General features: G+C 41.0%; 1 protein-coding gene and 1 non-coding gene across 3 annotated transcripts in view; one reads left to right on the top strand and one right to left on the bottom strand.

Annotated features, from left to right (window-relative positions):
* TTLL1 (tubulin tyrosine ligase like 1) overlaps positions 1-26,609 on the bottom strand; it is a 932,005-nt gene that overhangs the window by 819,707 nt on the left and 85,689 nt on the right. The window lies entirely within an intron of this gene.
* Positions 1,926-1,997, top strand: TRNAG-CCC. The gene has a single exon. It is a non-coding gene; the product is annotated as a tRNA-Gly (tRNA).

Genomic DNA, 26,609 nt, shown 5'->3' with positions numbered 1-26,609 from the left:
TATGAGCTGTAACTCATCGACTGGGGTTTGTCGCAAAAAAAAAAAACACTGCCAATACCATTTCTACTACAGTGCAAGCAATCATTCACTGTATTAGTTATTTAACTTCTTTCGTTTCCCATGGTTGTGCAACCATGAAGGTGAGACATAAAAAAATTAACACCTATATAGGGGGTAAAGTCAACATATGGGGTGGAGGGGGGTCAAAACCCCCTGAAAAAATGTTTTATATTGGTTTTCTTTCAGATGATCTATGGTTACTTGAGTTTGTCTAGTTACAGTTTCGTCTAAGTGTAGTTCAAGGAGTCATAGCAGTACTGGGGTCTTCGTTCTTAGAAGATGGCCTTGCCTAGACCAAAAAAGAAAGAAGTAAGGCCTAATGGTGGTCACAAACATCCCTACCCCTGCCTGGTTTCCCTTCCATGGGTTCAACCAGAATTTAGCAGGCTTCCCCAAGCAGAACCATCCTATCAAGGTTCCACAATGGGAGATTGTTGGATGACCTGAAGGAGGATACCCTAAGCTACACCATCTTTCAGAAATATGCACTCAAGCCTGCTACTAGCTGAAGTTGAAGTGCATCACATTGTAAGTCACTGGAAAAGCTATATTATGAGGTCTTAATCAGTTTTTTTTTTATTAACACCCATAGTCAGGAAAGGACAAAAGCTTTTTTAATGCCTGATCCACCAAGGAGGGTAGAAATGTGGACAAGTGAAACAAATATTTTAGGGCAGGAAGCCCAAATACAGCAGTGAAAAAAAGGGAATGAAGCCCAAATAGAGCAGTGAAAAAATCATGTTCACCCTAAGGGTTTAGACTTGTTATTTTGCAGTAATGTAGCAAAGTGCTGTGATCTCTGGGATCTATGCTGCACAGAAGAGAAGACAAATGACTCCGCTCTAGAGTGTTTAGAAGGGATGTCACTCTCCTCAGCAGGAATATCTGGAGGGGGGGCATCTGACCTCTTGGCCAACAAAGTAGCAGTATCTACATGGTTCCAAACTGAAAAAAATAACATCCTTCAGCACATGGTCCAAGCTATTTATGGCTCAAGGGTCTTCTTCCTCCTTCTACAAATACTCATTGAGATGCTTCTGAGGAGACAGAAAGATGTTTCCAGGTCAGTCCACTGAGGAATTAATAAACCTTAGCATTTCTCCCACTGAGAGGAGCAATCAAGGGATGGGTAGCAGAACAAGATAATAAGGACTACAAGACACACAAGTCTAAAGATCATTTGCAGCATGCCAAATACTACCCTAAAGATGTACCCAACTGCCACTTCCAGGAGGGCAAACCAGGACAACCCAGGGATGAACTTGTGGGCACCCACTCAACTGTCAAGGTTAGTTTTGAAGGAGACAAAGATGTTACTCTGCTTAACATGCAAAGACAAAATGATCCATTGATGAGGCAACCACTGAGTGATGAATCTATCCCTACAGCACATTTTATTTATAAGTTGGTGAAGGTTCAAAGCTTTGGTTTGGTTGTTTAAGAAGCCATTCATCTTAAGAAAGTATAAGATATCCAGTAGGGTGGGGTCTTTGATGGCAGAGAATACTAGGCAGTCTATAACAGAGTATAGGGACAGGGCTTTGATTCTGTCTTGGTAGCAAAGAGTTTTTAGGCCAATAATCTTTTTCTCCATAAACAGTTGCAGCCTTGCTAGCAGTATGACATGTTTGGCTAGGTACATGACAAAAGGGTCATTGTACTCACTAATTGGTCTAATTAGGACACAGTACAAAGAAAGAATAACATTCTTTAACCTGCTCAAGATACCTTTGGAGATCAGTTGTGCTAGATAGAAGGATTTCCTACATTTTCTCTGCGGCTCAAGCTGTTAAATTCAGTAAAATCTGTCTAACAGCAACAATAATACAGGGTTTGATTCCAGTGTTTGCTAAATATTCTGGGAGTCCCTGGTGATCTAGTGGTTAGGATTCAGCGCTCCCACTGCTGCAGCCTGGGTTCGATTCCCAGTCAGGGAAGCTTAAATGCACTTTTTTTCAAAGGTTGGGGGTTGCCATGATGGTTAGGGTGTTTGCCTTAAACACACAAAGTACAAGGTTTGATCCTCACCTTTGAGAAACATGGCTAGGCTTAATAAGGCCCCTTGGGTCATTAACCCAGGAATTAGCTATGAACCCATGAACTGCTGCAACATGGCAGTCAAAGGTAAGGGATTTATCGACTCAGGTGGTGCCGGGATCACTGGCCACCATGCCTTTATGGAGAGAGTACAGACTATGCTATAAATTGTAGATGAAGGCTGCTTTCTAATGGTGACAATCCTGCACGTTTTGCATGTAATTTGCACCTTTTCTCTGCACACCATTGGATTGTAAGGACTAGTTCTTGCTGGATCACTTCTGTATTAGTGGGGGAATGGACAATGACACCCAGCTAGTAGTTATCAGTGAACATAGTCTGTCATACCATCAGGGTCTGTTATATGAAAACTGGAAAAGTACATACCAACAAATGAGAGGTCCCATTACGGAGTCCAGTATTACTCCGCTGGTTACTTTCATACTTTCTGAAGTGATACCTGCCACCTTAAATTTATAAGTTTTAACCCTCGGCCAGTTTGCAATCTATATTATCACATAAGGATACATCTTTAGTTGTCTTAGCTTGTTTTCAATCCCAGTGTGGGATACAACATCAAAGTCCTTGGCTAGATCTAGATATGCTGGGTGGAGTGGGTAACCATGGTTCAGTTCCTCTACAACTTCTCAAACATGACTACCAAGTTTAGTTGGCATTATCTGTCTTTGATAAAGCTAAACTATTGTGGGCCCAGCTTTAAGAGATTTTTTTAAATTGTAGTTCAAAAGGTCATTCATGGCCTTGCAAATCAGGTTAGTTAGGCTGAAAGGCCTGTAAATCCTGGGTTCTATGGTAGGGCCCACCTTTGTGTATATGCATCACTACAGCAGTTTTCTACACCTCAGGTATTTTCCCTATAGTTGGATTAAGTTAAACAAGTGCAGGAAGGGTTCAGGTTGAGAATGTCTGGTGTTATTAATAAAAACACCAAGGCAGATTGTCTAAGTCCATGGTGTTATTTTTAGAGACTACATCCAGGGCAAGTTCTAAGGTGATCTAAGTGGGTGAGTGAGACTTGGGGATTGGTGGAATTTCAATGACTGTTTCAAGAGTAAAACTAGCATGAAATTTGTCTGCAAGTATGCTAGCTCTCTTTAGGATCAGAATGTGTAATGTCATTTTGGATTAGATCTGCACATTGCAAGGTGTTACTTCTCAGTTTCCTCATATAAATTAAGAGGGTCTTATAGGTATCCTTGACTTCCAATGTCAATTTCAGTTCACATTCAGCTTTGGACATTCTAATTGTTATTTTCATTTCCTTTTTAATGTGAATAACTTTGTTCTGGAACTTTGAAAGATATTTTTTGTTATACAGCTTATTTACAGTGGTGGACCAATTATATTTGGTTCTAGTGACACAGCCCACTGGTGTAAACCTTGGCACTAGATGACTGTCACTGGTGAAGTGACACCCTGACCCCATGGGAAAAAGGGGTTATGGATGGATGTATTTGGGTCTAGTGAGAAGTTTTAAAAAATGTATACTTTTTATATGAGTAAAGTTTCAATGAAAAAGTATAACATGAAGCTAAATACAGAGTGACACTACAAGTAAAATTAGTTCATTATGGACTCCATCTCAGAGATGAGTAGACACTACCCTTTCCAACAAACAAAAAGCGAAACATAATCTCTCCCTCTCTTGGACAGGCAGGACAGTGCTTAATCTTATTGAGGTGGTGGAAATGTGTGACAGGTGACCATCAGATGTCGAATGTAAGAACTGGCGTAACAGACTCTGGTGGACCCTCCCCTCTCTAAAGCACCAAGTCATGCTGGATACAAAAAAAAGTTCTAAAGTGCAATCATTGAGCACTGGCAAGGTGTTTAAGGGCCTGATCCCCAGAGGTAGGCCAGTTGTGAGAGAGAGAGATAGCAATTAAGAGGGGGTTAACATCTCATGATGCAATCTCAAGGCACTTTCTGGGATTCTGCTGCACAAAAATAACTCTTATTACTTGATGAGTCTAAGGATAGGCAAAAAGTCAACCTCCCTGTACTTAAGGGGGGGCTCACTAAATGCCAGAAATGAGAGGCCATCTTGAATACAAAGTTTCTTCCAGAAGAGTGTGACCAGTGTTGTCAGTTATTTCTGTCCTTTACATTCTGACAGTGTTCTGGTATTGCTCTCAGCCTGCATAAGGAAAATTATATTTTCCACTGTGTTGTACTCTCTCAATGTCTCCATCTGACGAGGTGTTAAACAAGTAGCCATGCTGAATAACTGGCATTTCTTGCAGTTCTTCACAACCCCAGTATTATAGTGAATGTTATTGCAGGTCTTGAACTGTGAAAAGATGGCCGCATGAAAGCTTACACTGCTTGAGCTTGTTAAGCATCATACAGGAGAACCTTTCATTGACAAATACCAAGATTAAGGCACAAATTGTGCAAGTGGTGTGAACGTATTGGAAGGCAAAGAAATTAGGGGCACACTTCTAGTGCCTTGTTCAACAACAGTGTGTGTGTTGGTGCAAGGACTTTGCAACTGCCAATACAAGACCTTCATAGAAAAACAGTCGACCTGCAGGAGCAGGAAAGGATATCACAATCACAGGTCCACCAAGATGGCACCCGCCATCATTTTACACTTCTACTTCTAAAACTGTAGCACCTACCAATGTTCTTAACAACATAGCACTGGATTTCAGTGACAAGCCCATTTTCAGGAAGGCATGATCCAAAACTGAAAAACTGGCTGACTGAGACAAAGGAATCACAACAGAAAGAGCTAGTAGTAAGCACGAAAAAGCATACCAAAAGTACAAATCTGTTAATTAAAAGTCAAAACAACTTTTATGGCATATAGTGTCTTGGTGAACGTCAGCCTTCTTCAGTAACCTAGGAACCCAGGCCACAAAAAACCTGGAGTGGCTGCTTAACAAGGCAGATGACTTTGAAAACTGTTCTGAACCAACTAGCTGTCAGAATGCTGGAACTAAAGAAATATGGTGAAAGATTTAACAGTTATCCAGTATTTACAAAAGTCTTTGTTAAAAGCATTCAGCCCACACAACAGCATATTACCGTCTACTGAATGCACACACAGATAACCTTCCCTTTCACTCCTCATCAATTAACGATTCTCGACAGCTCATAAGTTTTGTTTTTTGATTTTTAAACCGGAGAGAGTGCTGATACGACAGGTGATCCGCTGTGGCGACCCCTAACCGGGAAAAAGCCGAAAGAAGAAGAAGAGGAGTGCTGATACAAACTAAATGCAAAAAAGAAAAAGAAAAAAAAAACAAGCTGATGTGGAAATAAATCTGACTAATCTACTGCCTGAACCATCAAGTGGAAAACTATCAAGGAGGTACTAAAACATCTCTACGAAGAGATGAAATAAGTTAAAAAAAAAAAAAAAAAAAAACACTAGCAGTATATATAAAATAAGCCCCATATCCATCACAGAGTTAAAGCTGCAACATTTTCTTATGTAAGTTTAAGCCACACCATTTCTGCTCATCTTCACATGACAGTAGTAATTAAGGAAGTAGATACAAAACCAGGGTCTCTGCCGCAAGGTAGGCAGCCCTGTACATTGTATAAACTTAGAGCTCTGGAAAATGCAACACAACAGGCTGTAAACTATTCCCTTTTTATCAGTGCTGTATACCAGTCCAGTGTTATTGAAAAAAACAGTTAAGAGGGACAGAATTCTGCATTCAATTTCTTTCCATTAAAAGTAGATGCAACAGATGATCTTCTAAACATAACACATTTGCATAGCAAGGTAATCAACATATAACCACAGGCAAAGATGCTGAAACAGATGACAGAGATTGCTTGAAGACAGCAGTCTGGCCTTCATCTCAGTGAACCATATTTCATAAACATCCCCTGAAAGGGATTTAAAGAAGCAGCTATGAAGGCATAATAACATATGTAACCTCTAACATACTGATGGAGTGCCAGACAATAACAACCACCTTGTATCTGTATGTATATTTAAGTGTGCATGTATGTACATGTGTGTACGTGTGAGTGTGTGTGTGTGTGTGTGTGTGTGTGTGCCCATATGTATTAGTAACTGTATATACGTATATAGACACACACATCCATACATTCATATATCAATGTTATGTTATATATATGTTTATTTTTATATAGATATATATATATATATATATATATAGATATATATATATATATATATATATAGATATATATATAGATATATATATATATATATATACACACACACACACACACACACACACACACATAAAAGTCAATGTTGATGTGTAGTGAATGGCAGAATGGGCTGCAGCACCCTTGTGACTCTAAGGTGGGTTACATAGGTTATCAGAGAATTAATGAATGAATGAATCGACAATTAACATTGCCGGTACTTTCCATTTCAATTTCAGTTTAAATTTTGTCTAAGTTAATTAGCTAAAGGAGAAATTAGTTGTTTGGCTTACTTATCTGTTTCTAAGAGGTAATAGCTGTAGTCACCCAATTTATCCTAATTGTATGCATCTCTTCCAAGACCAAGGCTTAAATGCAGTGTCCTGGAATGTTAAAGATCTAAAATCATCTACCAAGAGATGTTGAGTGCTATATTAATTGCACCCCTAAAAAAATGTGGCTCAATAACAAAACTAGCAGGCAAAGCAAAGAAATGTAAAGCAGACTGAGAAAGATAAAAAAAAAAAAAGCTCAAAAAATTCAAGTAAGAACTACTGTGATGCACACATGGCTAGACTAGAAGATCCAAAAGTCTAATCACAACAATGAAAGCTGCTGGGTTATTTGGAATTCTTGAACTCTAGAAGCAGAAAATAATAATCTTTGCATACATAGCCCAAACTCTGCTAATCTCTTTCTCCAGACAATCAAATGTATGCTGTCAGAATCTAAAATGGAAACATGTCAATACTTCTAAGACATGACGTTGACATGGTGTTAAACTCCAAACGTGGCAGGATCCCTGGCAACAAACAGCCACATGTAAGGGCACAAAAACTTTGCAAACATTCATAAATGGGATGGAGAATTACTAATTTATGTCAAAGACTAACCCAGAATTAAAGATTAAACCTACTAAATGTCTATGTTTGTTGAGTGTTTCTAGCAGCCATCTGCGTGGCTTCCAGTTTGGATATATAAGTGCATCTCTTGCAAGTCTGAGTGTTGGCACATAAGAAGAGAGGGTTGTCAGTGTACATGAGGTTAGTCCAACCTAACACTCTCATACTGGGTGACTTCAACTATCCCTCCATTAACTGGGACAACTACTCATGTACCAATACATTTGCCCAACATTTCTTGTAATTCATTAACTCCAATGGCCTGGACCAGCTCATTCTTACCCCCACTAGAGGTATTAAAATCCTTGACCTGGTCATTACGAACATGGGCAACTGTTGCTCTACACCAATAGTCAACTCCTCCCTGGTTAGATCTGACCACAAACTAATCACCTTGGAAATCCACATCCCTCCCACCCCCACCCCGCAAAGGTAACCACCATGAAAAACATCTCCAAAGCTAACATTGGGCTCCTAAAAACAGAGGTGGCTAACTTCACAGCACCCATGCAAATGGAGAATAGTTGCATGACTGCCGAATCATATACCAATGCACTGTACGAACACGTATACAAATGCATGGATCTTGCCATACTCAATAGAATCAATACGGTCTCCTCCAAAAAAAAAGGAGCCAATCTGGTGTTCTCCTGCCATAAACAAACTCTACAACAGAAGGAGAAAACTGATGTGGAAAAAGGGGAAGTCCCAAGACTGGAAAAACTCCTTTATCAGCCTCAACAAAAAGTTGAGATCCCTCATCAAATCCTCTAAAGCTAGCTATGAAAACAGAATTAAAGATAAACACAGGGCCATCTTTACCCCCCCCCCCCACATAGGGCAAATCACAATACCAGTAGATTGCTAGGCACCCAGTATTACTGCTGCACAGGTTAAAACAGCACTGTCCAAGGCCAAGAATACAGCTTCGATGGGACCTGACAATATCCCCGGCTGTGTTCTACATGAACTACAGAGTGAACTGGCACCTCACCTGTGTGCCCTGTTCAATCACAGCCTCACCTCAGGAATTGTCTTTACCGAATGGCGCACTGTTACAGTCATCCCTCTCCACAAAGGAGGAGCGACTACAAACCCTGGGAACTATTGCCCCCATTAGCCTGACGAGTCTGATGTGCAAAGCTATGGAACACATCATCATGGACCAAATAAACAGATATAGGGAATCTCCAAACTCTGGATCCCACACAGTTTGGTTTTGTGAAGGGTAGATCATGCCTGCTCAACATGGTCGACTTCTCTGAGTCAGATGCCAGAGCTGTGGATGAAGTCAAGGTGGTTCATACAGCCTAAATTGATCTTGGCCAAGGCCTTTGATACCATTCCCCACTCAAGAATCATAGAAAAACTCACTAAGCTAGGCATCAACCCATATATCACTAGGTGGGTTGCAAACTGGCAGAACCCACAGTGTGAAAGTAGCAGAGTCCAAGTCAGACTGCTGATTAGTCATGAGTGGAGTCCCACAGGGTTCAGTCCTGGGTCCTCTCCTGTTTGGTATCTACTTCTCCAAAGTCCAGGCCAACACAAAGGGACACTGGCTGACAGAGTTGGTAGACAATTGCAAGTTGGGAGCTATTATTAACTCTCCAAGTGATGCTGACATCCTACAGAAAGGCCTTACTGAGACCGACTGGTATGAGAACCATGGCCCTAAGCTCAATGCCAAAAAATGTGTCGTCACCCCCTTTGGGAAAAACCCGGTTCCATGAATTACCACATCGATGGTAGTCCACTGAACATAGAAGGCGTTATAAGAGATCTGGCAACATAGGTTGACAGCAACCTCTCTTTTGACCACCACATTGCCACTGTGGTCAGAAAGTCCTTCTATCTGGCACATCTCATTACTAAGGGTTTTGCATCCAGGAAGAAAGATGTCATTGTCTCCCTCTACTCTTCCCTCATTGGGCCAATCATACAGTACAATGCCCTATTTGGCATGTACCTCACTAGACACTTGCAACAACTGGAGAGGCCACAAAAGTACCTCACAAAGAGGATCCTAGGCCTTAAACACTTGTCCTATATGGACAGACTCAAAAAACTCCAACTATTCTCTGTCTCATACCACCTACTTAGAGGCGATCTCTGCTCGACTTACACAGCCATGTCTGACCCAGTTCTGTTAGAAATGCTACATCTAAAGAAATCCTAATCCGTCCGCACCACATGCTCCAGAGACCTCAACCTCATTACCACAATCAACAGAACATGCTGGAGGGACAGGTTCATAACCTGAGATTGCTCATGCTATGGAATAGACTTCCCATACATGTCAAATAGAGCACCTCACTGGCCTTCTTCAAGAGAAATCTTCATGAGTGGATGGGAAATAGTAAATTCACCGCGGGGATCACACCAGTGGCTCTACTCGACAGAGGCACTGGGAACTAAGGTCAGGTGGCACAAAGCCAGGGTAATCCTATGGGCTAGGCTTGTAAAGGCTCCAGGGCCATTAGCAGAGTACACACCTATGAACCTCTGAACCTATAACAATAGATCCATGTTGCCAGATTTTTGTCCGGTTCAACATATGGGACATTGAATATGACATTGACACTGAATTTGAAGCTTACACGTCTCCAGTGCTCCGACTCCTCTCCTGCCCACAACCCTGTACTCCAATCCACTACCTAAAGATAAAGTTTGCCCTATAGAAAAGTGTGCATACCTATTACTGGGTAAAAATGGAGACCTTAAATGCAGAAATTAGAGACGGACCCCGGGAAAATATCTAACATCATTAGACAATATTGCTCACAGACAATATTGGTCACAAACAGGGTGCAGATAGGAAGTCATTTGATCATCTCAAAGCTAAACATACAAGATAATTTGGCTGGGGGATGGAGGGATAGGAGGTTGAACTGCACAAAAATCAGACACCATGGATCTTTTGTTATGGTAAGTACATAATCCAGTGTTGTCTATTTTCATCCGATTCAACATATGGGACAGATTCCAAAGCTGTCTATTTGGGTGGCATCAAGGAAGGACTTTCCTGAGGATGATGGAGCCAAAAAAGGAGTGAAACCTGGACTGTACATCCAGTTTATACTGAGTAAGAAAGGTATGCACAGTAGAACAGATCGCTGCTGCACAGATGTCATCAACTGGCAGTTTCTTAGAAAAAGCTGTTGAATTAGCCACTGCTCTGGCCAAATGGGCCTTTGGTTTGGACTGCATCTGTAAACCCAATGAAGCATAGGCAAAGGAAATGCAATTTGATAACGATCTGCACAGTGCAACTTTTAGAACAGTTCTACAAAGCCAAGTAAGCGATAAAAAGCTGATCAGGATTTTCTGAGGTTTTTTTTTTGTTGGATAGATAGAATTTCAGGTAGATGTATTCCTCTTTGTTCTAGAACTTAAGAAAAAATACTGGTAACTCTATGGACTGATTTAAGTTAGTTACAGATGCCGCCTTTAGGATGAATGATGGATTAGTTTGGAGAGAAATATGATCCTTACAGAAAACTAAGTATAGAGGCTAACATGAGAGTACCTCTAACTCCAAAATCTGCTTTGAGGAGGTGACAGCAACTAAGAAAATGGTTTTCCAGCTCAAATATTTGATATATACAGTAGCCACAGGATCAAAGGGTGGTTCCGTTAGAATCTGGAGCATAACTGTAATTTCATATGGAGGTACTGGATCTCTAATAGGGGGATGCAGCAGAAAGGTTCCTCTAAGAAAGGCTTTTGAAATTTTTAAGGAGGCTACAAAACTATTATTCTATCCAGTATGAAAGCTGGAAATTGCTAACATCTAAACTTTGATGGTAGAATAGCTAGATCCCTGTTGAAAAATTCAGCTAAAAAATTCAAAGACCAATTAAATGGGAGCAGAGAAAGGATCCAATCTCTTGTCTGTCACCCAGAAAGAAAACTTTTTCCATTTACTGTTGTAAACCTTCTTTGTAGTAGGTTTCTGAAAAGCTATTATATTAACATCATTACTGGACAGCCTGGCATCTTTGGCTATAATCAAAATTGGAGGAACCAAGTGGCTAGTTTCATGGTAGTCTGATTCGGAGGAGGCAATGCAGAGGGATGAGACAGAAGGTGTGGGTATCAATCCAGCATCAATGGTGGATGTACTATTTGAGGCCACAGAAAGGGGAACCATGTCTGTCAAGGCTGAAAGGGGGGACTGAGGATTACTTTGGCCTTATACCGTCTCTTTCTGAATGAATTTGTTCATGAGGAGCAATGGGGGAAAGGCATACAACTGTCTGGAGCCCAGTTGTGGACTATAACATCCTTTGGTGATTGACCCTGTGGAGGAAGCAGGGCAAAGTAACTGCTGCACTTGTTGTTCAGGTAGGAGGCAAATAGATCACAGTAAGGTTGGCTCCAGCAGCTGAAAAGTACAGTTGCCACTGTTGGATTGAGGAACCACTGATGAGGAGTTAGAATAGCTCTGTTCAACTTGTCCCCAAAATGCGTGTTGCTATCAGAAAATAGTGTGAAGACATCACCCCACTGTCAAACACTTATGGTATCTCGACAAATGGGTAAGAATGGGTTCTTCCTTGTTTGCTGATGCACCATACTGAAGCTATACTGTCTGACTGTATAGAGATCACACCCTTGGGAAGAGCATCCTGGAAAGCCTGCAACACTAACAGGACCTCCCTCATTTCCAAGACATGTGAAGATTGATCTCTACCTTTGACCTGGATCATTCTCCCTTTGAAATGCCCCCCACCCAACCCTAGAAGGGAGGCATCTGTGGTCACTATTGCTATGGGTGGATCTGGTTGAAAGGGTCACCCTTGTGTTACTGAAGGGGAGGGAATCCACTACACAATGTGCTGTCTGCAAATTCATGTGAGACGAATCCTGACATGCAAAGGCTAAATTTTCTGAGACCAATGAACTGCAAGTGTCCACTGAAGAATTTGCATGTGGTAATGAACTACTTTTAATGAACACACTAACTGTTGACAACACATTACTAATACTATCTTAACCTATATCTACAAAAGGCGCTAACTTCTGTACTAAAACAAGAGGGAGACAAGTCTCCCGGTTGAGGAGGAGTAAGGTATAAAGGGTTTTAACTATCTTGAAAATACAAAAACGTCATTATATGCAAAGGATGCCAGAGCCCTCAAGAACACATCTGAAGTCTTCAGGTGGCAAACTAGATCTGAGGCATTGGACTGGAGTACAGGGCATTATGGGCAGGGGAGAAGTCAGAGTTCTGCAGCTATGGAGGCTTCAAATTCGGTGCCGAGCTTGGATCCGGTTGGAGTCGACACCGACAACACTGGATCCAATACATACTTGCAAATGATCCCCAGTCATGTACGGATTTATATTAGTTTTAAGTAGGCAAGAATGGAGAAACTCAGCATCAAGGCATTGATAGTGGTTTATCAAGTACCAATTACAAACATGACATTCTACAATGCAACACCAATACAAGGTATAGGCAACATGGCACTTGTAGCTTGTGAATTTCCATTTTTTTCACCCAAAATAAATATCTATTGCATTTTTAAAACTTGAAAGGTTCTCATTTGTTTTAATATAGGATGGCAAGGTATTCTCAATCTTTACCACCGTTTTAGAGAACCATTTTTTTTAACTTTCTAAAAGTTCTTCCCATTTTAATCTGATCTGTAATGTCTCTCTTCCTTAAACCCTGACATTCTCATAGGAATCTATCCCTAGTTGCCTTGTAGACTAGAACAACATTACCCTCAACATACCTGTAAAACAGAAAGATCAATATATACATATCCTTCATTCTATTTTTATATAATTTATTCTATATGTTTTGAGATAGTTTGTGTTTTCCTTTGGACACTTTCTGATCTAGTGGTACAAGTTTTTTAAAGGGGAACCAGAGACATTGCCCACATTCTACTTCTGGTCTAAGTAAGTTCAAATAAATGTTTTTCATCACCTCCAGACTCTTTGACTTAATACATTTCTTGACACAACCCATTACCCTATTGCAATATTTTACAAATATGGTTTATATGGTATTTAAAAGGCAAATTTGTATCTAGCCATGCCCTCAGGTCTGCAAAGATCTTCACATCCTCAGTCACCTGATCTTTGATTAGTCATACTTCAGTTTGACCTTTCCAAAACTCATAAATTAAGTTTTCCCAATATTGATCTTAAGAGTATTAGGTTTGTTTTTATTCAGGACTATGTAACTTTAAGTCATTCACATATAAGCAATAAAGACATCTAATTTAATGGAAACATCTGAAGTGCAGATACTTAAGAGGTGGGCACCTAAAATAGATGCTTGCTGAACTCCACTAAAACATAAACTACTGCCATTGTTTGACTCGTAATCAAAGTGCCAAATTCTCTCAATCATCTGTGCAGGGTGGGAATGATCAGCATGATTCCACTCAACACAATGCATTTATGTTTTCAAAAGCATCCCTTCAGATGCATGATCCACTATGATAATTTCACTAGGAAAACTTTGATTGCATACTGAGTTGGTGGGAGGTCCCTCCTCACAAAATTAAGACAAAAATCTATCCAAAGCAAGTGTGTGTGTGTGTGTGTGTGTGTGTGTGTGTGTGTGTGTGTGTGTGTGTGTGTGTGTGTGTGTCTGTGTGTGTGTGTGTGTGTGTGTGTGTCTGCGCGCATGCACACATGTACATTCTCATATGTGCATTTGTGTGTGGGGCAGAGAGCTCTATCATGTCTTGCACTCTTCTCAGCTTCTCAGTGACCAGCGGTGATGTTAGATTGCTTCAGGCTTGCAGTCATACTTACTGGAGTAGAAGTGATCAGGACATAGTCTTCTCTGGCAGCCATTCAGCCCTCCCCAACACTACATATAATAATCTACATACATCAAGTTCTGTGAGAAGATTCTTTTGTTTTGTTTTTTTTTTTAATTCCATGGGAGCTGGAGGCATCTTACTGCAGTATGAAAAGTTTGTCACCTTCTTGAAGAAAGACTTGCAGCACTTTTTAATATTACGAACAGGTCTTCAGTTTGGGTGAGTGGAAGTAAAAATAGAAGCCATTGTATCCAAGAATGTCTAGCCCACTAAAGCAGATAATCTCTTATCGTGATATTAGTTATGCAAAAATTTCCATGATGAAATGACTGCTGGAAATACTTTTAATTAGGGGAGTGTTATTAGAAAGGAAAAAGACCACCTACAATTCAAAGCAACAAAATCAAGGAGTGCCCACCTCCTAGACAGCACCAGAATAAGGTTGCAAAAATATATATAAGGTAAAAACCACTTCTGTAAATAACTCCTCTGTTATAGCTATCAGAAAGACCTGAAAGCCATGAACATAAAAGAGGAAGAGAGACTGTACAGATATGCAAAGTTTTAAGAATCAGAGAATTTTCCAACAGATAAAATATCTAGTTTAACTCTTGCATAAAATCTGCTGGGGAAGATGTGCAACTCTCAGACAATATTTTTTTTGGAAATTTCATTTCACTGAAAGCATTTGACTGTAACCTTACAAGTGAAAAAAAATATGCAGGGAGGCAAGCTCCTCAGTAAGCACCCCCCCCCACCTGATGCGATATACTACACCATGCACATTCCCATTTCCTTAACATTGCCAGCCCAAGATCGCAGGAACTTAGAAAGGGAAAAAATACCTCTTCCATAACGCAGTCTGCCCTTGGAATACTAAGTGTGTTTACATGAACAGGGAGTAAGACGCTTTGCTAAAAAGTCCAATTGCTGAATATTTCCGGAAGGAGGATGTGACCATGGAGTCTGTTACAAAAAGTAAGGAGTCAGAGGGGCTTAAGGAGATGCAGCCTCCCCCAAATTGATTTGTCAAAAAATAAACTGAAAAGTTACAAGCTACTGGCCCATTGCAGAACAAATATGTTGCATGCATAATACCACCTCTGGAGGCTAGTACTGCTGATACCATTAGCTTCTAACTTCCTGAAATGTTGTGATGCCCAGAAACATATGGCATGCCCTTTTGCATACTGAAAAAAATGAAATCTGATACAAGGTGTACAGATCCCCAATTCTGGCTCCTGGGAATCAGCAATGAAACATTACCTATATACATAGCTAAAGAATATGCATAACTTGTTGCATCTTTCGGCTTTTCCCGGTTAGGGGTCGCCACAGTGGAACTCTGGTCTACTACTGATTGGCAGTAGATTTTTACGTGCCAAGTTGCCGGCCCTGACGCACAACCTTCAACAAAGGTACGCCCATTCACGCATGACTCCACACAGAAAGCGCTCCAGCTGGGAATCGAACAGGACAACGTCTTACTGTGAGGCGACAACGCTACCGCACCCCCACCACCGCAGTAAAGAATATGCATAACTAAACACTAAATACAAAATTACAGATCACTGATACAAGTTAAATGGCTATTGCTAGCATCTCCTCCTTCACTAGTTTGCTGCAAGATGCTCCAATGAAAGAAGCTTAAGAATCATTTCCCTGTATAATTGAAAATACTACACAAATTAGGCTTCATTGTTCTAGAAACTTTGCCTAAAAGATCTAAATAATCCAAATAAAACCAAAAACTAATTTGTTCTTCTGTGTTTAAGGAGTGAGATTAACATTTGATTCAGCTAGCATACCTTATGGGGCCAGATAAAAGTGAATCAAATTAGTTCCACTCATCTCAAAGTCTCACAACTAGTGTTTAGAACTTACACATACTTTCATCATAAATGATGCTAATGATGCTTTCTTGACATACTGCTGTGTGTGTTATCTTCTTTACCACACAGAATATGCAAATTTTATAAGTAAAACAAGTAATCAATATTTACAATAATAAACTTGGCATAAAAAAATACGTTTCATGCCGAAACTACACACTCATCAACAGGTTGATTAGAGCTCTTCCAATGTGAAAACAAAAACCCTGGAAAATAGCAAGCAAAAGTTATCAATTTTTGGTAATATTTAGTTACTAGCTAGCCCCTACTCTGCCAGCGTGTCAGCAAAGAAGAAATATGATGTAGTAAGAGAAAATCAACTGGAAAAGGAATATAAAAAATAACTCTGGTCAGTGGGAGCCTTGCACCTGTTCAGCAAAAAGCAGTTAGTTTCATATTTCATACAGAACACGTCCACCAGTAACAGAGAAAAAATAAATCAACTTCATTCAGAGGTGTTTTAAAATAAGTGAATCACAGGAGGAATATATAAAGTCAAATGACAACAGTCTAGAAAGAATAGAAGAAATTCTAGGTATTCAGACCAGCTGATAAAAACTGCAGAAATCAGAGGCTAAAATGAAAGAAATACCAAATATGAAGTTTCTCAAGAAGTACTTCTAGAAGACAACATGCAGAGAAAACCCGAGATTTTCTACTATACTACAGAAACTGGAAAGGATAGACTGCATTAATTTTGTTAAAGTATAAATAAGCAACTGGGCATGTTGTATCAGTTGAAAGGGTAAATCATATTTATACTCTAAACCAGGCTATAAGAATGGAGCCAAGACCTACATTAGTAAATATGCAGTCATACCAGCAGAAAGAGCTGTCCCTGACAAAACTGTGGAAGGAAAAATATTAAAAACTGTGGACACCAGAGTGTTTGTGGAACAAGATTATTCACTGTAAACCAAACAGAAGAGAAGCAAGTTTATACCTGCAATCAGGGGATGTTGAGAGGCAGGTGTGAAATTTAAGCGGCTATATCCACCTGTTTTTAGAATATTTCTTTCTTGAAGGATCACAGACATTTTTGAATACAGAACAGGCTATGGGGGAAATAAAGTTTATCCTGTAAAGAGTGAGTCTGTAAGATGAAAGGGACTCTGCTTCTCATTTCACTGCCAACAGCGAAGCCCATACTGAGAACCTGATAGTGAAACTTTTTAATTGGTTTTCTTTACTGTAATTAATCCAGGGTTTGTATAGTAACAAGACTGGATACAAGCAATATAATTTTATTAATATTGGGCTGCTGGCTGAAGAATTAAAAGTATACTCATCAAATATTATGTATATTAAAATATAATAATTTCTCCTGTTTTTATACAGATGTAATTATTGATTCATGTTGCAAATAAGGGGATTTTATTTCCAATAAAACAGAATAGAAAATGGAAAACATTAAAAATGATAGCTTTCCCTACATAAAAAGAGCTGTATTTTGCAATCAGTAAAGCTGCTTGCTTTTGTTTTTTATTTTCCCCATCAACTAGACCCAGCAGCTAGAGATAGCAAGTCTACAGTTGCAGACAGCTAATTAGGAAACTGAAAAATGAGCTCCGAGGCGTTTGTACATGAAACATTATGATTATCATTAAAAGGGGAACTGGCAAGCAATTCGGGGAAAATAAATGAAAGCTTGATATCAAGAGAAGTAAATACCTTTGCAGGTAGTTGCATTCTTGGCAGACTTAGTACTTGTATATTAAATTCATTTAAGGGTAGCCAATGCACATTTTTGTAAGGCAAAAATCAGTTAACTGAAAGCATGCAGGCTGTTCTTTACATTTCGGCAGAAACCAGAGACAGGACAAGGAGAAATGGTATCTGTGCAAGCAGTGAATACAGGCACTATTATGCACTTCTATCAAGATTAAACCTAACTTTAGAATAGGTAAAGCCTGTGGGTGCAGTTGTCAGTTTGAGGCAACTGACCTTACATAGAAGGGTAACTTCCCTTTTAGGAAAAATGTGTGTAGTTTTATGACAAATGTATTGCCAAAACTAACAGATACTGATCAGTGTGGTTTTGCTGGTATTGGTGTAGTAGTATAATGTTTGCAACTGAAAATATGTCAATATGTTTTGTTTTCATTTATATAAATATACACGTGCCTATGTTGTAACTGATAACACAGCAAAGATGTTTCTTGTTTAAAAAAATGTGGTTTTGTGATATGTCTGTCTCCTACCCACAAACTTAAAAGAACAATGATGATCTAGAAGAAAGCAAAGTGTAAGAAAACACTATTTTTGGTGAGTCTTGACGCAGTTAGCTGGGTCAGCTGGGATTTAATGAGGAGGGCAATAGTAGTATTGTATTCCCTGATAAAATAATAGGGTTAATAAGGAGGAAATATAAAGGGTCAAAGGTAAGAATTAAGATGAGTGGGTTTCTCTCTTACAAGATGTGTTTGAACAGAAGAACCAGGCAATGATGTCCTCTTCCCCTAACTGCTTTATTCTTTAATCCATTTGCAAAAATAAGGGACTCACGAACTAAAATATATAACTGGCATGATAATTAGAAACAGCTTTAATCACATATATATTATTTTGCACTTGACAAGTCCAGAAAAGTAAATTTCAGTGTTATGGAATATCTTGAGACACTTTCAAGTCTTTTCAGAATTTAAAATAAAAAGATAAAACAACGTTATATTCGCTAAACTAACCACCATGAACTGGTTCAGTAATACTCATATCTATAAAGACGAGATAAATTGAAGTATTTAGGTGCATGGATTAAAAATAATTCCTTTATAGCAGCTAAAGATATATGGGAAGAGATTAAAGTTAATACAAAAAATGAGAATCTGGAACCTCTTGATTATGGATATGGATAGTAAGATGCAAGCAGTGAATACAGGCACTAGTGTGCATTTCCAGCATAATTAAATTTAATTTTAGAATAGGCAAAGCTTCTACTTGGCCTCATTCCACTTGTTTCTTCTATAGTTATTTGCTTTGAATACTTTGATTCTTTTGACAATTTTCTCCAATATATTCTAGGTAACTGGAAACATTTTTCAAGAATGTAATAATCTGGCACATTTTACAAATGTCTTACAGAGTACTTTGTCAGGTAATTCAGATTTTACATCCCAAATGTTTCCAGTTATGACACCCATCCACTGGCCTAGTAATCAAGGAGCCTCAGTCTTCACCACTAGAACCAGTGAGGGGCATCCACATTGGGAAGGAAAAGTATACACACAGTAAGGTACAATTTCCCTTAAGAGCCCATAGAGATCAGTTTCTCTCTTTCTCTCCAGATTCCCAAAAAGACTTCCCACTGGCACAGCTATAGGGTACAGCCAAGTGGTCAAGCCAAAACCTCCAGCACCCTCTCTGTCCAACCAGTGTTTCGTGTCTGTGCCCAAGTAGCTGACACACATACACTTTCAGATATGAATTATATACAAACACACAGACACTCCTGGGGAGGGCTGGCACAGGTTCTCCAGCTATGCCCCCTCCTGCCCAGACTAAAAGGTAGAAATCACTGACACCAATCACTACTTATCAGCTGCTATAATGCCTTTCCCAAAGGGTGACCAATTCCACTTTGTGCTATTACTGTTATCCAAATAGTAAGTATAACCCAGGGCTAAGACGATTGAAGTGGCTTATACAAGTAAGCTAAGAGCTTAAATTATCTCTACACAAAACAGCCATAGTTGAAAGGTTTAAAAATATTTAATAATAAATAATAAAAACACAAGACAATACTCATCAATTCAACACAGTGCAAACAGAGAGTTCAGAAATCCAGGAAAATACTTTAAAACAATATTGTAGGATAGTCTGTCATAAATACAGAAAACAGCTAGACTAATCTGGCTATATTCCTATCTATCTCTAAGTGCAACTATGTTCTAAATTGTACTTACAGAGCAAAGGCAAAGTGCTAATGAGTTGATGTGTCAGGTTCAGACACAAATACAAAATGGTCTCCTTACTTTCTGAGAACCCTTAAATTGATAATACACATTACTGCTGAGTCATTTCAGATTACATCATTCTTGTTACTTCTTAAGTTTCCCAGGTTCACAGAACTTAAAATTTAACATTTCTCTTTTGATCTGCATCTGCCAGCAATAAAAGACACTTTACATGTGAAACCTAGTAATTATCTGTGTCTTAAAAAAATAGAAATAATTTCTATCTGCAGAAATCCTGTCTCTGAGCTTGAGATCAAACACAGTTGTAAAATCCTTTGTTTGTCAGCTTTATTCCAGCAGGGTGCACTGTGGTTACATTTTTGAAGTTCAGAACATACACAGTTTTCTTACATTTGTCAAACAAGCCTGTGGATCATATTAATATTTACAAGGACATAGAATTATTTACAAATTTCTATCTAGCTAGGCTGGCAGCCTTCACAACCAACCCCCCCCCCCCCCGGAGAACTCAAGCTAGTTTTTCAAGTGACCCTTGAGAAACATTCCTTGCGATGGTTAGGTTTATCTGGGTATACCTTACCCTATTCCCTGTCTTGAGAGCCCATCTGCATTGGCATTGCTAATCTCATTGTGGTGCTGCACTGACATATCATATGCTTGCAACCCTATGCTCCACCTTAGCAACTTGGCATTTTGCTGGCTGGCTCAATGTAACCATGTTAGGGGATTGTGATCTGTAACTACAGTGAATTTTTTTCCATACAGATAAGGCTGAAGTTTATGCAGTGTCCACACTGTAGCTAGACATTCCTTTTCTACAGCTGCATAGCATTCCTCCCTGGGTTGGAGCCTACAACTGAAATAAACCACTGGGTGCTCCTCTCCCTCAGCCCCCACCCCATGGTTTGAAGCATCTACCTGCACAGCAAATTATTGCAAGCATATGATATGTCAGTGCAGCACCACAATGAGATTAGCAATGCCAATGCAGATGGGCTCTCAAGATAGGGAATAGGGTAAGGTATACCCAGATAAACCTAACCCTCTCAAGGAATGTTTCTCAAGGGTCACTTGAAAAACTAGCTTGAGTGCACACTGCAGAGTGCATTATTTTCAATCTTACCTTTAAGCATCCCTGTGACTAGCACTTTCTCTAATACCTGCTGGAAAGCACTAGGAAGCCTTAAACTCATACAAACACTGAACTCTCCTTGTTAACAAGGAGAAATTAATAGTAGGCACTAAACAGCCTATAATTGCAAAGTACCTTGCTAAGGAAACAGCTCCTATACTTTACAAAGAAAAAAAAAAGCCCCAAACCAGGCATGTCCAAGGGTCAGCTTCGGTGATTTCTCCTGTCCACCTGGTGAATCTGGGCATACTGGGGCAATGCAGCAATTGCCTCATGTACACAGACAACCCTCTCCTCCTACCACCCAACACTACAACCTGTGAGAGATGCACTTACATAGCCAAAATGGAAGCAAAGCTCTCTCCACCCAAGATTGTGCTAAACAGTCAAGAGGAGAAGGTTAACACCCACACTACACCTCAAGCAACACATAGCCCTTCTAAACCCGCACCACCAACACCCACATATAGCAACACTAAATCCACATATGCAGAGGCCCTTAACTGTAACCTGCCCAAGCAACAAAGACCTCTGAAGCTGAAACGTAAACAAACACCAATCACAACCAATGTGTCACATAGTTCACAACACCAGTGTACCACCCAGCAACAGCCCCTAAGGCAAGACAATGTACCTAACACTTTAGTCATAGGTGACTCTATAGTCCGGCACACTGATGTCCCTCTCACCAGGTTGAATAAGGAGAAAATTACAGTCAGCTGCCTGTCGGGTGCCAGGATCCGCCACATAACGCATGCACTCAAGTCACTCCACAACAAGTACAAATATGACTCTGACATTGTCCATGTTGGAGTGAATGACTTGAGACGTACCTCCCTGGACTACATGAAAAGAGACATGGAAGAGCTCTCGGATCATGTGGCCCAGGCAGGTATGACCCTAGCCCTGAGTAGCATCCTGCCTTCGCCCAGAATGATACCACAATATAAGGATAAAATGATCGACTTCAACTATTGGCTAAGCTTATGGTGTCATTCAAAGGGGATCCAGTATCTGTCTGCCTGGGATGACATGATTGACAGACCACGATGCTTTGCCAGAGATGGTCTGCACCTGTCGCCCCTGGGATTCAGGTTACTGGCTAAGGCTCTTGCCACCCCTATAGTGCCTTTTTTAGGCAAACTTCAAAGGACAAAACCACCACCGTAACACGTACAAGCATGCAAAATCTGAAGGTAATGCTACTCAATGCTAGAAGTCTAAACCTCAAAATGCACTCTCTCGAGGCACTCCTAAAAATGGAGAACATCGATATCTGTGCAGTAACTGAGACCTGGTTCAAGGCTCCAGAATGCACCCCTGCAATACCAGGCTACAACTCTTACCACACTTTTCGGCCACCAAACCAGGACCGAAACACTAAAGGTGGAGGAGTGTCAATATTCACCAAGGATATTCACACCACCAGGCTAGTTGGCCAACACAATGTGTCTGAAATTCTCCAAGTGCAACTAACACTAGGTAAGACTGCAATCCAAAGTGTAGCTTGCTACAGATCCCCCACCATACCCCAAGATTCTCACTACACCTTTCTAAACATACTGGAAAATATTAAGATAGAACCAAACACCCTAATACTGGGTGATTTTGACTACCCTGCCATTAACTGGGAAAACTACTCATGTCCCAACACCTTTGCGCAACGGTTCTTGGAATTCATAAATTCCAACGCCCTGGATCAACTAATCCATAGTCCCACCAGGGGCTCCAATATCCTAGACCTGGTCATTACCAACATGGGAAATCAATGCTCCATACCTATGGTCACCCCCTCATTAGTCAGGTCTGACCATAAGCTAATCACCCTTAACATCCACATCCCACCCCAACCCCCAGTAAAGAAACCACCATAAAAAAACTTCTCCAAAGCCAACTTCATGCTACTCAAGTCAGAAGTGACAAACTTCATGACACCCATGCAGACGGGAACTGAAAGTTCAACTGCTGAATCCTACACTAAGGCACTGTACGAGCACATCCACTCATGCATGAATCGTGCCATCCCAAATAGAACCAAAATGCTCTCATCCAAAAAAAGGAAGCCAATCTGGTGGTCCCCTGCCATAGACAAACTTTACAACAAAAGGAAGAAACTTAGAAAAGAGGAAAATCCCAGGATGCAAAAAACTCCCTTACTAGCCTCAGTAAGAAACTGAGATGCCTCATAAAATCCTCCAAAGCTAGTTACGAAAACAAAACTGCCAAAGATTCCAAAGACAACCACAAAGCATTCTATAACTATGTCAAGAATCTAAATGGCAATGCTCAGATCTGCTCTGAACAGAATGGCATTAAATATACTGATCCGAAGGATATTGCCAATATCCTGGCAGATCGATTCAGTGCCAACTTCACCCCCCTCACCCCTAAATGGCCCATCTCAATACCGGAAGATTGCCAAATTCCAGTAATAACGGCCACACAGGTACAAAACGCACTCTCTAAAGCCAAGAATACAGCATCCATGGGACCAGATGACATCCCGGGCTGTGTACTACATGAACTACAATATGAATTGGCACCTCACCTAAGTGTCATGTTTAATCATAGCCTCACCACAGGTTTCGTGCCCACTGAGTGGCGCAGAGCTACAGTTATCCCAATCCACAAGGGGGGATCCACCTTGGATCCTGGAAACTACCGTCCCATCAGTCTGACAAGCCTTATCTGCAAGGCCATGGAGCGTATTATCATGGAACTTATAAACAAAGACATTGGCAACCTTCAAACACTGGACCCCATCCAGTTTGGGTTTGTGAAGGGCCGATCTTGTCTCCTGAACCTGATTGACTTCTTTGAATCAGTCTCCAGAGCCATGGACAAGGGTAAGGTAGTCCACACAGCCTATCTAGACCTTGCCAAGGCCTTTGACACCATCCCCCACTCTGGAATCATAGATAAACTTACTAAGTTGGGCATTAATCCCTATGTCACCCAATGGGTTGCTAAATGGCTTACTGATAGAACCCACACTTTAAAAGTAGCCGACTCCAAATCCAGCTCCAGACAAGTGGAGTACCTCAGGGTTCAGTCCTGGGGCCGCTCTTGTTTGGCATCTACTTCTCTGAAGTACAGGTCAACACTAAGGGAGTCTGGCTAACAAAGTTTGCAGATGACTGCAAACTGGGAGCCATTACTGAATCCCCAAATGATGTGGATACTCTACAAAAGGGCCTTACAGAAACAGATGCTTGGTGCCAGAGCCATGGGCTCAAGCTCAATGCCAAGAAATGTATTGTTATCCCCTTTGGGAAAAAACATGTATCCATGAATTATCATATAGGTGGCAGTACACTAAACACAGAAAGTGTGATAAGAGACTTAGGGACACAGGTGGATAGTGGTCTCACCTTCGATAACCACATCGCCACAACAGTCAGGAAATCCTTCTATGTGGCACACCTCATCACGAAGGGCTTTTCATCCAGAAAAAAGGAGGTCATTGTCCCACTGTACTCATCCCTCATTAGACCCATTATAGAATACAACGCCCCATTTGGTATGTACCTCTCAAGACATCTGCAACAACTGGAAAGGCCTCAGAAATACCTCACTAAAAGAATCACAGGCCTAAAGCAGATGCCCTATGCTGACCGCCTTAAAAAACACCAGCTATACTCTATCGTCTACTCAGAGGCGATCTCTGCTTAACATACAAGGCCATGTCAAACCCAGAGCTGTTGGACATGCTACACTTAAAGAAATCCCAATCCCTCAGAGCTACATGCTCCAGGGATCTAAACTTTGTCATCACAATAAACAAAACATGCTGGAGGGATAGGTTCCTGACCCAGAGACTCCCCAGACTCTGGAATAGATTGCCCATACATGTAAAGCAGAGTGCCTCTTTGGACCTCTTCAAGAGGAACCTTGACGATTGGATGGGAGAAAGGAAATTCACCCCAGGGATCACGGCAGTCGTCCTGCTAGACAGGGGTCCAGGAAAGTAAATAATGTGGGAAGAAATAGCCAGGGAATTGTTATGGCTAGGCTTGTATAGGCCCTAGGGCTGATAGCCTAGTACCAACCTATGAACCTATAATCTGGACTGGCTACCAGAGAGGGTCCTCCCAAAGCTTCTTTAAGCTTCTGGAATGTCTGCTCACATGCTGTGGTCCACACTACCTTATCTGACCTGTTTCTCCTCGTCAGGTCTGTGAGGGGAGCAGCTATATTATTATAACTGGGGACAAACATTCTGTAGTATCCTGCTGTCCCTAAAAATGCCCTCGTATGCTTTTTGGTAAAAGGTGCAGGCCATGTCTGAACGGCTTCCACTTTGGCAGGTTCTGGCCTGATCTTACTACTCCCCACTCTATGTCCCAGGTAGGAGACCTTTGCCATACCCACCTGACATTTGCTGGGCTTAATAATTAACCCCACCCTCTGTAGTCTGCCCAGCACCTCCGTAACATGCTGAAGGTGCTCTTGCTAGGAATGGCTGTAGATGGCAATATCATCTAGGTAAGCAAGGGCAAACCCACCTACTACAATATGATCTACCAGCCTCTGGAAAGTCATTGGGAAATTTTTCATCCTAAAGGGCATCCTTGTGAACTCATACAAGCCAAAAGGAATCACAAAGGCTGACCTCTCTATAGCACTGGGAGTCAAGGGAACCTGCCAGTAACTCTTGGTAAGCTCAATGGTGGTAAGATACTTAGCCCCACCCAGCTGCTCTAGGGCTTCATCTGTCCTAGACATGGGGTAAGCAACTGACTCTGTGTGATTACTTAATTTCCTGTAGTCCACACAGAACCTGGTGCTGTCATCCTTTTTTGGCATAAGCACCACTGGGGAGGACCAGGGACTACTGGACTTCTGAATTACCCCTAGTTCCAACATTTCCTGTATCTCATCCCTCAGAGCCTGTTTGACACTCTCAGGCACCCTATTAGGGGCCTGCCTGATAGGCCTTTGGGGTCCTATATCCAAATGGTGCTGCTCTAGGTGGGTGCACCCTGTTTTCCCAGTGAACATGCCCCCAAACTCCCGTAACACTGCTCAGATTTCTCAAACCTGGGTAGAAGATAGCTGGTGGGACATTGCTACCCCTTCCACTGAGGTGTCAGTCCAAGCCTCACTAAGAAGATCAGTTACCACATCTCCCTCAGACTCCTCCTGCAATCCACTGCAAATATCAGCACAAGGGCCTCCCTATCATGGTACAGTTTCATTATGTTAACATGGTACAATTTGTGCCCCTTCCTTCCGTCTGGCAGTTCCACCATGTAGTTATCACTGACCTTCCTTACCACCTTGTAGGGTCCCACCTAGGCTGCCTGCATCTTGTGTCTGACAGGAATGAAAATCATTACCTACTGTCCTACAGCATACACTCTGGCTTGAGCATTCCTGTCATACCAGACCTTTTTCTGCCGTTAGGCTTCAGCAAAGTTCTCCTGGGCCAAGCCCATGAGTTCCCCGAGCCTTGTCCTGAGGTTTAGGACATATGCCACAAAGTACAGTTGTGTATATTTACCATAAATGTAGATGTTCGAGTGTATTCACTGTTGCAGTCATTACATTTGGGTTATCTGCCTGCAGGTAGCCCTCAGCCGGCCTGAATATCAAAGTCTCGGATTCCTGCGTCAGATGCGGTCTCTTCTTCCATGACGTCAGGTTGTCAGGGGTATAAAACATGCAGCCGACACCACTACATCAGTTTTTCTTGCCCCAGATGTCAGGTGCCCCCATAATGGAAA

This window comes from Protopterus annectens, chromosome 11.part0 (assembly GCF_019279795.1).
Source record: "Protopterus annectens isolate FY-2018-M chromosome 11.part0, PAN1.0, whole genome shotgun sequence".
NCBI classification, from domain to species: Eukaryota; Metazoa; Chordata; order Ceratodontiformes; family Protopteridae; genus Protopterus; species Protopterus annectens.
The sequence above is the reverse complement of the archived record's forward strand: the minus strand, read 5'-3'. Positions and strand labels throughout refer to the sequence as shown.